Source organism: Eurosta solidaginis, chromosome 2, assembly GCF_040869045.1.
Source record: "Eurosta solidaginis isolate ZX-2024a chromosome 2, ASM4086904v1, whole genome shotgun sequence".
NCBI lineage: Eukaryota > Metazoa > Arthropoda > Insecta > Diptera > Tephritidae > Eurosta > Eurosta solidaginis.
In genome coordinates, this window is record NC_090320.1 from 259098723 (window position 1) to 259110188 (window position 11466).

Sequence of the window (11466 nt, forward strand, 5' to 3'; positions counted from 1 at the left end):
AATTTGCATTTTTAATAAAAATACGAAAACCATAAAGCCGTCAAATACCAGGAAGGAAAATACGATATCCTATGAAGAACGACTTAGGAAATACCTCGAAACTCGGGAAAGAATTTTTGCAGAAAGCATTGTTATGGGACGTCGGGCAGTTTCGCGTAAAATTCAGAAGGCCAGGGAACGATTTAAAAAGAGGAAAAAACTCCGACAGAAGGTAGTGGCATCTATTAAGAAAATAAGTACCACAGACCCGCGTGTGTATGCGGATATAGATATAATGGGCATACAAACACGCGGCTTACTAGATACTGGCGCCTCCGTCAGTATTCTAGGCCGTGGCTGTCGGGAGTTTGTAGAAGAATTAGGAGTTCCTATCGAACGTTATGTGTCTTCTGTCAAAACTGCAGGTGGCCGCCGACATAATGTCTTAGGCAAAATAACTTTACCGGTAAAGTTCAATACAGTAGAACAAAAAATTACATTTTTTTTATGTCCATATTTAGAACAAAAGATTTATCTTGGGGTAGATTTTTGGAGAATTTTTGAGCTGGCACCGGAAGTTATTTCCGTTAATGAAATTGATTTGACGAAAATAGAGAAAGAGATGGTGACTGAAGAAGACAAGAATGAACGCCGCGTCCTACATAGTCTAACGCCAGAGCAAAAAGAGCGGTTGGAAAAGGTAGTCAAAAGTTTTAGAACATACGATGAACACGGTTTAGGACGCACTAGTTTAGAGAAGCATACGATCAAGCTTGTCGACGAGGCAGTGCCCATCAAGGAGCGACACTATCCACTTTCGCCCGCAATGCAAGCGATCGTTTATGAGGAAGTCGACAAAATGTTGGAGTTGGGTGTGATAGAGGAGAGTGAGAGCCCGTGGAGCAACCGGACGACAGTGATACGAAAGCCGGGGAAGAATCGCTTCTGTTTGGATGCGCGTAAGCTAAATGCTGTCACGGTAAAAGACGCTTATCCTCTACAAAACATAGAAGGAATATTAAGTCGCATCGACGACACACATTTTATAAGTAGCGTCGACTTAAAATTTGCTTTTTGGCAAATCGAACTAGACGACGAGAGCAAACCCTATACCGCTTTCACTTTGCCTGGACGCGAACTCTATCAGTTCGTAACTATGCCGTTTGGACTGTGCAACGCTGCACAAAGATTATGTCGCCTGATGGATCGGGTCATTCCACAACGATTGAAATCCAACGTTTTTATTTACTTGGATGATTTATTAATCATCGCCCCTGACTTCGACTCACATCTTCGGATCTTGCAGGAGGTCGTCATCTGCTTAAGAGATGCGAACCTTACAATAGGGTTGAAAAAATCAAAATTTTGTTTTAAAGAGTTGCCGTACTTGGGTTATATAGTAGGAGGCGGGATGTTGAAGACAGACCCGGAGAAAATCCAAGCCATACGCAGGTGCGCAGTTTCCTTGGAACTGCCGGATGGTATAGACGATTTATCAGGGATTTCGCCACAATGGCTGCGCCTTTGACCGATTCTTTGAAGAAAGGTAAGAAATTTGAATTGTCTGCAGAAGCTATTGAAGCATTTAATAGCTTGAAAAGAGCACTGACGAGCGCTCCGGTACTTAGGCATCCTGATTTTGCAAAAAGATTTTGGGTACAGTGCGATGCGTCTGACTACGGTCTGGGAGCAGTACTGTACCAAAAAGAAAGCGATGGGGCGGAGAAACCCATCGCATACTATTCGCAAAAATTTAATGATTGCCAGAGGAAGTATAGCACGACGGAGAAGGAATGTCTTGCAGCGGTGATGGCCGTCAAGAAATTTCGACCGTATATACATCTAATGCCATTTACAAACTTTAAGATAAACATCCCCAGCAGGGATGCCTGGACGGAGTCGGATATGTGCCTTGCTATGGGCAGCAGCATTTCCATATACATGGACGGCTCCAAGCTAAACGGTAGAGTTGGGGGTGGAGTATACTCAAAGGACCTTGACCTCCAGCTCTCATTCAGACTACCCGACCACTGCAGTGTATTCTATACAGAGGTTGCAGCCATAATGGAAGCCGCAGCTACGATAGGGCCATACAATGTCGGCAAGAAATCTTCAGCGACAGCCAAGCTGCCATAAAATCTCTTGGTTCCCACTCGTTCAATTCTGAACTAGCACTAAACTGTCGCCGATCTCTTCAAGAGATTGCTCAGTAGAACCGTGTACACCTCACATGGGTTCCTGGACATAGGGATATCTGCATTGCAGATGAATTCTCTATGCAGGGTACAACCAGGCAGGTTCTTTCTGGACAAGAACGCTTAGGTATGCCCCTGTCCACATGCAAGCTAATGCTAAAAGAACACATCTACCGCCAAGTCGACGAAAGATTGCTACAAACACCGGGGTGTCGAACATCGAAAGAAACCTGGCCTATATGGGATCCTAAAAGACCCCGCCACGTGTACAACCTAAGAAGGGATACAATTTCCATACCTGTGAGGGCACTAACGGGTCATTGCCTCATAGGTAGGCATGCGGAAAGGTTAGGAGCGCCTTTTCGTCGTTGCTGTAGGAGTTGTAAAGAAGATGAGGAGGAGGAAACGGTGGTTCACCTCATTTGCAACTACCCAGCACTAAGCGGAGCACGGCATCGCTTTCTGGGAGCTCCATTTCTTGATAATCTGAGCCAGGTTGTGGAGCATGACGTCAAGGACCTGGTAGCTTTCATCTTGTCCTCAAAATGGTTCGAAGAGGAAAGGTAACGGTGATTTTCGTGGTATCACAACGGGCCTAATACTACTGGCCTAAGTATGCCCTCGGCCAGCCACCCTAACCTAATCTATATATTTGCCTTCATTATTGTCAATTTTATTGTGGTTTTTGATATGCTTGTTGTGAATGTTGTTGTTGAAATTGCCTTTGTTGTTGTTTGTACTCTAGTTTGTTGTTATTTTAGTTTGTTTTTGTTATTGCTACTATTTTTGATACATTTTTTTCTTAGTTATGGTCTGTTGTTGTTATTTTTAACGCTTTTATAACCAAACTACATAACTTCCTCTTTCGCGTTCATCAGTTGCAAGAAGTTTATTGTTAAGACACAACATCCACCGTAATATTCAAAGACTGCCACTCCCATTCCGATTGCTACACTTCGATGGCCATTGTTAATGGATTTCCAATAATTGCTTTTGCATGAAATCGAAAAATGAAAGCTTCCTCATTTTTCCAATCATTTGTTTCCATACACTTCGGACTTTTAAACTAATGTTGATCTTTTTGTCCGCAATTATTATAAAAAATGTACGAACATGCATTTTAGAGATGTTGCGAATGGTGAATTTGTGGTATTCGGAAAATGCGAGGTCAGATGTTATTAAAATTTTTTTTAAATAAATTTTAACCGTTTTGGAAATAGAGAAAGAAGGAAGCCACTAATGTGTCTGATAGACAGTTGCAAAACGATTTGCGTTCTCTTGTAATTTTTAGTTGGCATAAGATGGCGCAACGAAGAAGTCACTTCAGAAAATTTTATTGAACCACAAAATTGTGGAACCGCTTAAACGAGATGATGGAACTGGTACAAAAAGTTCTGCAAATTAAAAATTGCTCATAAAGTGGTAACAGTTATTTTTTTATTAGCACAAAAATGCATATTCATCAGAGAACAGCAAAAATCGAACACAACAACGTTCCATTACATTCAGCAACATGATCGTGTTCAATGATCCAACTTGCTTAAACGACCATGCTAGTCTTAAATGGCTGATGTCGCTAAAAGATTTGAATGGGAGACTTGCTAGGTGGTCACTACAGCTACAAGCTTTCAATTTTGAGATAGACCATCGTAAAGGTTCGGATAATATAGTGGCTGACACGCTCTCGCGTTGCATTGAAGAGATCACAGAAAACATGGATACGGTCGAATTTGAATCCAAAGAAAACAAAGAACTAATTGATACGATAGAAAACAACAAGGAAAGGCTTCCTGACTTAAAGGTAGAAGACGGGATGGTGTTTAAAAGGTTTTTGTCAAAAAACGTAGAGTTAGAAGAAAATGAATGGAAGTTGTGGGTCCCTGAGGCGTTGACCTCAACTCTCATTGAAAAGGCACATTGCCTAGAAATAGCTGCGCATGGGGGTATGGCAAAAACGTTGCATCGGCTAAGGAGGTTGTATTATTGGCCTAACATGGTGGTGCAGGTTCGCAACTTCGTGCGGGAATGTCAAACTTGTAAAGAGACAAAACCCTGTAACGCAGTTATGAAGCCAGGGATCGGTACAGAAGTGGTAACAGTCCGGCCATTTCAGAAAATATATATCGACTTCTTAGGCAAATACCCGAGGTCGAAACGCGGCAACTGTTTTATTTTTATTATTATCGATCATTTATCAACGTTCATTTTTTTGAAGGCAATGCGCGAAGCTACCGCGAGTAACGTGGTTAAGTTCTTAACCGAAGAAATTTTTCATAAGTTCGGCGTACCGGAAATCGTACACTCCGATAACGGTAAACAATTTGTATCCAAACAGTTCTCGGAACTATTAGAGACGTACGGAGTTAGACACCTAAAAACAGCTTTTTATTCACCGCAATCGAATGCCGCCGAAAGGGCAAACCAATCGGTGTTAGCTGCGATCAGATCATATTTAGAAAATGACCATAGGGATTGGCATTTATACCTAACCGAGATTGAGTGTTCTCTTCGGAGTGCAGTGCACTCTGCGACAGGAGTGTCGCCATACTTTGCACTCTTCGGATCTAATATGTTCACGAATGGGGCTGATTCTGCGCTCGCAAGGAAATTGAGTTGTCTTAATGACAATGAAACGTTTGTACTTGATCATAGTGACAAGCTTAGGTTAATGCGTGAGAAAATGAAAGAGAATTTGCACGAAGCGTATGAGAGTAACGCGGCGCGTTACAACAAAAGGATCCGCGAAGTACAATTTAAGCCCGGTCAAGAAATTTCCAAACGGAACTTTGTACTTAGCGACTTTAAACAAAATGTAAATGCTAAATTTTGTCGCAAGTTCACTAAGTGTCGAATTACTAAGGCGCTAGGTAACAATATGTACTTGTTAGAGTCGTTGGCAGGGAAGAGTTTAGGGGCCTGGCACGCGAAGGACCTTAAACAATAATCGAGCCCTAAAGAACCTAATTCTACAGAACCTAATGCTGAACTTATTACTAACTAATTTAATACTAGTTAACCTAGAACTAAATAGTTTACGGTTAAATAACTTAAAACTACATTATTGTATACTAAATAACTTAATACTAGAAAGCCACTGTGATAACCTGAAAAGAATACAAAATGTTATTAAATGTATATAAAAATATTTCATTACTTGCGTGAATACCGTCCCGTCGATGAGGGTCAAGTCGGCGGGGATGGACGTTTCCATAAAACGCTCGTTCCGAAGTTTACCTAAAAAGAGCACATAAAATAATAGTTCTTATATACACATATTACAAATTTTTATACTTCCCGTAACATATGCCCGGCTGAGCTCTCGAGGCAGGAGACGTTGTCAGGGTGTGGGTGTTCCCCGCGTTGGTCGCACTTTGGCTCGCTCGAGTTGTACGGCCAAACTCCCAAGTCGTTGGCAAAGGTACCTAGAAAGACGAAATAAAAGTATGCAAAAGTAACAATCCTTATATTCATTATTATAAGCAAGTGTACTTCCCGTAAACTCGACATTCCAAAGTCCCAACACCTCGTCCGCTACGCCTCAAAGCCGGGGCCTCCTAGTTCCGCACTAGAAAAAAAATAAAGAAAAAAAGGAAAACCCATTTTTATTAATTTGGGAATAAATCTCTTATATAAGTTCACAATTTTTTTCTGTTGGGTAACAAATGCATCAAAATTACAACTACATGAAATTTGTCAGTTTCTACTGCAAATATGTATAATTGAAAATTACATTGTTATTACCTGTTGTTAATGTGCCTGGTCGCATTTGGTTGTCGTTCTACACCTCCCTTCCAAGCCACTCCAAAGGCACAGCGTAGTACCTATGAACCGCACGGAAGAGCCGCGCTGCCCTTTTCACAAAATATCACTCGCGCACTGAATTTTTCTAATTAAATTACTCGAAAACGATAATTATTTAGCACGAGTTAAATAGCGCACAGATAAAAATGTAAACAAATAAGAGAACTGTCAAATGGGGTATGTTCACAATAGAGGAATTGGCAAAAGCTCTATTCCAAGGGTTGCCAGATGGTAGCTCCGAGCGTGGTGAGTACAGGAAAGGGATGGATATAGGGTATTATGGTTGCGGTTGAGATTAAGGATGATAATGGTGTGAATGTAGAAAAGAGATCAGTCCAAAAGTATATTGTGCCAATTCGCCTGTGCTGCGCGGTTCGTTGTGGTGTAAAATAAATATTTAAAGTTAAATTTAAAAGTAGTTCCCTGTGCGCGGAGAGTGTTAGATCGAATTTTTCGAGTTTAAAATTGTTTAAAAAAAAAAAAAAAACTTGTTTTTTATATAAGGCTTTTGGCCTTAAAACATATAGCGGGTCCGTCGGTAAACTAATTTAACCCAACTGCTGCATATGGATGTGGAATAAATTTTTATGGGTATTTGTATTTGCATTTATTAGGCAATTCATCCCAGCACAACAATTAAGTAAGTGTTATATCCCGAGATTTTTTTTTTTGTGTAAAGATTTTTTTTGTTAATCCCTTTATTTTTGCGCCATTTTTGGGGTTCACGCAACCCCATTGTCGACTTCTGTCATAAAATTTTCCAGGTTTTAATCCCCCCCATTTTTATTATCTTCTTGTTTTTTTTTTTTAAATAATTATCCCTTTTTTTTGTTGCAAAATTTTCTGGATACATTTTAATTGTGTCGGAAAAATTTAACCGCATTTTTTTTGTCTTTCTGGTTTCATATCCCTAGTTAAAAGCTAAAAATTTCTTCGATAAAAGTAATCCTCATAATATTGAGCACGTATTTTTTTTTGCAAGATTTTAGTTTTGGTGCTATCAATTTTGCTATTTTGTTGGTGTCATAAACACCCTAATAAAAACGCGTGAACGCCAAAATTGGCGTGAAATACCTCCATTAGCCCATGTAAGTCGAGCTGGTATTTTTCTATTCCTCTAGTGGGAATGCCATCTGGTCACCGCGGATGACGAAAGCTCCAACAGCGTCAGGGAAATTATTTACTACATTTTACCGGACATTTATACTTTTCATGTATGCATTTAAACTGGTCCCTATACCAATCACCTATATTTGAAAAAAAAAAACTATTCCCATATGATATCTGGTTCCGGCAGTCGAGACTGCAAGCAATAGACACCTTTGAAGCAGCGCACTCGAGATCGACGAGGAGCGGAAGTGATAGGAGCAAGGCGTTTTATGTATTGTTATATGTATTTTTTTTGTATAAAAAAAAAAAACATTTTTTTAAATAATTTGTGAAAGTCAACTGTTAAAATTTAAGTGGCACCTATAGGGCAGGCACATAAATACACTCCAAACGGGTAATTGTAAGAAAATACGTTTTTTTTTTTGTATCGTGCAGTGGCCAATAAACCCTGCAACAAACCCCTGAACTCCCTTGAGAGCGCTCTTGTAGGGAGGCATTAGGGTGGTTCCTCGGTTAATTTTTTGAAGTGGCTCCGATTGAGCACAAAAGCGTTTGGATGAACTTTGGTGACCAAGTAGACCTTGAACAAATTGCCAATCTTTGATTGGAGAACACGTGTAGGATATATCCCATGATGGAAATGGGCGTAACATATATAAAACTATTCTTGCTCGGATTACATACATGCTAATGAATAATATTTTTTTCTTTGCCAAAATTAGAATAATCGAAAGACTGATTTTTTTGTAACATTGTATTTTTTAATAATTCCGTTACATGTACATATTTCTTATTTTTTGGTAAAGTGTCGTAAATCGAAAATTTTTCAGAATATATACATACATACCGTTTTAAATTTTGAAAGTACGTATATGAATCTATATATATATATATGTATGCATACACCGTTCGGCAATCTATTTTTTTTTGAAAACGGTTTAAATTTTTATTCCGTGTCCTTTTTTTTGTGGTTTGTGTTAAGCCTGTGAATAATTATACATTTTTTTTATGTGGTACCTGTGGATAGTCACATATATATATACATATATTGATTCAAGTGTGATATAAGTTTCTTTTGTCCTGATCTAAATCATCAGTTTTCATAAGCATTGGTAGTTGGCTCAATAGCCATAAGATACGTTTTTTTTTTATCAATTTCTTTGTATAGAATTAAGATATTTCAAATAAATAATATGTTAGAGTGAAATTGGAAAAGAAATTGAAATGGTCGGCTAAAATTAATCGGTGGGGGTGGGGAAGGATGACGCAAGGGTAAGTGAATAGGGTCATGTGGAGCAGAGGAAAAGGGTACCGGCTGAAACCGAAATACTCGAGCGGTCCAAGGTAGGGTGGGCTTTCTGCGAGGGGTATGCACGGAAGTCAGATGACGATGATTGTGACATCCGCCCCGCATCAAGGTGCACCAGGGTTAAGGGCCCCGACCTCTCGCCCTGAGCTAGCTGGGGGACATTCCACCTTGATTGCGCAAAGGGGCGGATTCACCTCTAAAAGGTGTACGTTACACACTCCTTGTATGGAGTTTAGAGGTCTATGGGAAGGATGTTGGGAATAACTTTGTTAGTGTTGGTGGAAGTGTTCCTGATATAAGCAGTAGACTGGGTCGATTTAATAACCGATATCTCGCCATCGATTTTTCGATAGGATTTGGGCTCAGGAAAAAAAGTTCCACTCCTTTTTTTCCAAAAAACGTTGGCGATAACAGTTTTTTGAAAAAAAAAAATATTTTTTGGGTTTTGGGGAGTGATTTGGTCGAAAAAATGACACTTTCGCCAAAGTTTCTTTTAGTTCGTCTATTTGTTACAATTCTGTTTACTGACTTCCGATGAAAGTTTGAACCTCGACCCATCTAAGAAGGGCGGACTGAATGATGGTATGCCATTCGCATTAGCATTGACTTGGCGATCAGGGGTTGATTTTGTTATCGAGCAAAAAGCGTGTATCAAATTCTCATTTTTGCATTCCCCAACAAAGCAATTAAGAATTGGAGGGATTTCTGCGGCAGGATTGAATCCACATCCGCGGCCTCCCGCTTAAGGAAGGTGCTATATATTTTAGCTAATGATTCGCGCAAGTTCCCTTTTACTAATCGTACTATCTCGTATTCTGGTATCGGATTTTTAAGTCGCGAACGTAAAATACCAACCGCGTGGAAATACCCATCTATATTTTCTCCTGGTCTTTGCTTCCTCTCCGTCAGTTCTCTCAAAATTTCGAAGTCTGTAAGTTGTGATGAATATTGGCGTAGCAGCGCGAGCTGTAAGCTTGGCCAATCGACTCTACCGTGCGACTTTATATAAAGCCAGTACCACTCGCGTGCTTCGCCGCTCAGCAATCGATGGAAATCGCGTATTATTTCATTCCATGTACACCCGTATTGACCTTTTAAGTATTCTAGTCGGAATATAAAATCTTCGACTGGCATGGCGTCGCGGTGCCCTTTAAAGTCTAGTCCCCATTTTTCTACCTTAATGTCTGGCCTGGACAATTCCCTTTCCCTTATTCCTGATGCTTCTTCACGTCCTGCAGGGATAGGTGCTTATATCAACATTCAAGTTGATATTTTAAAAAAATCTTTTATTTTGATTTTAAGTATAAAAATTTATTTTTGTTTATTTTTGAGTTTAGATATTTTCCAACTAATTAGAATTTTCTTTTTTTGAAGTTATTCAAAATTTTAAGTTAACACGAAAACTCAATTAAAATTATTTTAAAAATTAAAGTAAAGAGTACAAAGTAGTTAACACTATATTTACTATATCAACATTCAAGTTGATATTTTAAAAAAATCTTTTATTTTGATTTTAAGTATAAAAATTTATTTTTGTTTATTTTTGAGTTTAGATATTTTCCAACTAATTAGAATTTTCTTTTTTTGAAGTTATTCAAAATTTTAAGTTAACACGAAAACTCAATTAAAATTATTTTAAAAATTAAAGTAAAGAGTACAAAGTAGTTAACACTATAGTGCTGATTCCCTTTCTTCGGCAATAAGAGGTTGACGAGCTGGTGGTGGATTATTTCGCGTGTAGGCTGCTGCACTGAGCATAGGGTGATTGTTGTTTCTATTCACGTTATGATTATTTGTATTAGCGTGTGTAGCTAAATCACCGGAACGCCTAGAATCACGGGACCCGATACTTGAATTATGTCTTCGTCGCTTATTATTCCGACTATGTGCCCTATCGTTACCACTTGACGGCTCTAACGCTGTACCTGTATTTGGAGTTGTCCTCGTTAACTCCGGTAAACTCTCGCGAATTTCAGTTATAATAGCTTGTTTCGTCTCGACCATCAATTCTTTTAGAATTGGCGCTAACTCATCCCTAAGCCCACGAGGGTTGCCTACAGAAGCTCGATTTGGTTCGACAGTGTTGTTAGTAGTAGGTGGTGGAAAATTAAAGTTCAATGGTGGAGCTTGTAATGGTTTCGATTGCTGTTTAGGCGCTTTCGGAATAGTACCGGTGCTCTTGTTTGGCTCTGCTGAAGCGTTATTAGTATTCGCTTGCCTAGTCTCTCCGCCTGCGGTTACGGCTGCGCTACCGCCTCCGAATCGATCAGAAAGATCTATAAAGGTAGTGTCATGGGAGTTCGCCATACTGGACGATTTTAGTTTATTTAATTGTTTAGTCTTGTATCGGGTGTTATAAGGTTCGAAGCGACCCATACGATTGGTGTTTTACACCTAGCGCACAGTCTATTTCCCACTTTGTTCCGCAAAAAAAAGGAGGTAATTCGATTTCAAATCTGATCGCAAAAATTGTTTTCAAACAAAATGTTTATATCAAAAAAATTTATAGTTTAATTTCGCTCGTTTTCGAAGATCAGTTTCAACTATTTAATTTCGATGTTTCCTCATAGAAAATTATTTATAATTTGAATTCTATGTCAAACTATTTGACTTCAAATTGTTTTCACAAAAAAGTATTAATAATTTCAAATTTCACATATATATGTTTGGGTGGGTTCAGATGACGCTCAGGCCTATCAAAAAAAAAGTTTTTGATGCTAGGAGTCATTGGAGCAAATTCTTGCGTTCCTACGAGGAGTATTTCAAAAAAAAAAATCAATATGTGGATATGTTCTAAAATTTGCATACATTATGCAACACTAGCTTTATGCAGCTGACCGCTTGAGGTCATAATGTATAATTTGCATAATTAAGGAGCAACCTATTAACAAAAAAAATTTAATAAGGACTTCCCTTTTATCTGAAGCTACAAAAAAAAGATTGATGGTATTGTGATGAAAGAAAAATAATTTTTAGGAACCTAGAAAAGATGCAAACAGCCGGCCACCCTAATGCGGTTATGCCATCTATGGGCTATTGCTAGGGTCTGCCATCTGCTTCCAACTCCTGTCT